We start from the raw sequence: 2,336 nt of genomic DNA on the forward strand, positions 1-2,336 counted from the left end.
TTTTAATTTTCACTTCTGTAGTTACTTCTGGTGTTAGACATTTTTTGTGTTCATTGCTAATTCAGACTTCCCCCTGTGTGAATTGTTTTTATTATTGTCGATTTTCCCATTGGGTTGTCATTTTATTAACAATTATTATTGTCGGAGAGGTTCCTAACAATAAATAATTCAACTTTTGTTTTGTGTATAGGCCCAGCAAATATCTTCTTTCAGATTGTGGTTTTTCTTTTCATTTTGTGTATGGCGTGTCTATGTAGGAAAATTTAAATTAATATGGTCAAATTTATAAATATTTTCCTGTGTGTTTTGTGCTCTTTGTGTCTTCTTTAAGATACTCTTCCCTATCCTAAGGTCATATCTTCTTACATATTGTTTTACAATTTTAACTTTTTGCTCTTCTCACTTAAGTTGTAATCTACCTGGAAAGGATTTTTGTTATATGATATGAGGAAAGAATCCAAGTTTATATTTTCCACAGAACAACCAATATTCCTAGCTCCACTTTATAGAAAGTTCATTCTTTACTGTATTGTAAAGTCAAATCTGTCATTTAGCATGTTTAAAAGTTGCCACTCTGTTTTGTCAATCATCTACACCAATGATAGACTGTGTTAACATCCAGGAGAGTGAGTCTTCCCAGGTTTGTTCTTCAAAATCCACTTTACTAATCTTGCCCTCGCAGTTACAAGTAGGCCTTTGGGAGGACTGTATAGAGGGGTGGATCCTACTTTTGCTCATGGTTCCTAGATCTAAGCATTCTAGCTTCTAAGTACCTATCACCATATGTAAGCTGTTGGTTCAGTGCAAATACTGGAAAATAGAATCTCAAACTCACAAGATATAGTAATCTGAGCTATTTCTTGTGGTAACTTTGATATCCATTCCATCAGTCTATTAGGCAAATTATGGCAATATAGTGTAGCAGCAGTGGGTTCTATGATCATGAGCACATTGTCATACCTCTTCTGCCATAAAATTGGTCCACTGGTATGAGGCAATACAGTACAGGATCCCATGCCAATAAGTTAGTGTTTCTCTTGGCTCTAAGATGGTAATTCTTGAAGAAGCACTATAGCAGGCAAGGAAGACAAATTCCTATCTGAGATAGGTGTCAATTCCAGTAAGAACAAATTGCTGCACCATCCAGGGTAGAAAGGGTCCAATATAGTCAACCTGTCACCAGTGTTCTCATTGAGGAATGGTGCTAAGATAAAGGGATAAGAGTTGTCTCTTCTGCTTGCAGATTTATAGGTGGAGAAAGGTAATATATGTTCTTGAGACCATATGTAGTTTTAGCCTTGCTACCAGGTACATCTTTCTCAGATTCATTGGCCCAGCATGGAAGTTTATGAAGAGAGAGGCTGATAGACATACACAAGGAAAATCATACTGTCTATATTGTTAAGAGTTCCCCAAAAATGTTCTCTGGTGTATATTAATGTGAGACATAAAGATATGTGTTTTGCACTCAGTTCCGTAGATCCACCACTTTACTCTTTGCCATATTCCTTTGACTCCCATTATCCCATCTTTTTCTTTTAAATATCATGCCTGCCTAGGAGTCAGTGTATATCTGTACTTAAGGCCGTTTCATTCCCAAAGTAAATGTGCTCTGTATACAGCTCATCACACTGAGAGGCTATTTCCTCCTGCCCAGTGTCTTGAGGGCCAGCCCTGAAAATGACAGTAACTTGGAAGCAGTCCATTTTTTTCTAATAATAACTTTACTCATCCGCAAATGAGAGCTGAATTCATATCCACAGTTGTAGTGAGCCTTAGGGAACCCTCTGGGAGGCTATAGATGTAAAGCTGAGGGAGAGGCAGTGATGAAACAGAGGTGGGTAACCTCTGGGTTACCTCTTTATGTACTTTACTTATGTCCTCTTGATCTTGCAGGGCTGGATCCCAAGTGTATCATTTCTATTGCATGATGTATTGCTGCTGTATTCAACCAATATTATGAGTCTCTGAGTGTGATAATAACCATTCCTTGATGTTACATAGTCAGGCACTTAGCCTCAGCTAGTGCCCAATAGGTTATACAGATATACTCTTCAAATAATTTCTTGTTTTCTGTTACATACGACATGGCTTTGCATTACTTTGGGACTTGTTAAAAATATAAATTCTTGAGCTTTGACCAGTTCTACTAATCAGAAACTCTGAGGTTGATATTAATGAACATTAAAGTTTGAGAACCACTGACATAAAAGGATATTTTGGCTTGCCAAAGATTACTGAAATCCTAAAAACTTCACTCATGTGGCAACCTCTGAATTTTTGAAGGATGCATCTATCATCTCCTTGTACAAGTGCATCTTTTCAAAGCACCTAGA

This window comes from Eschrichtius robustus, chromosome 18 (genome assembly GCF_028021215.1).
Source record: "Eschrichtius robustus isolate mEscRob2 chromosome 18, mEscRob2.pri, whole genome shotgun sequence".
NCBI lineage: Eukaryota > Metazoa > Chordata > Mammalia > Artiodactyla > Eschrichtiidae > Eschrichtius > Eschrichtius robustus.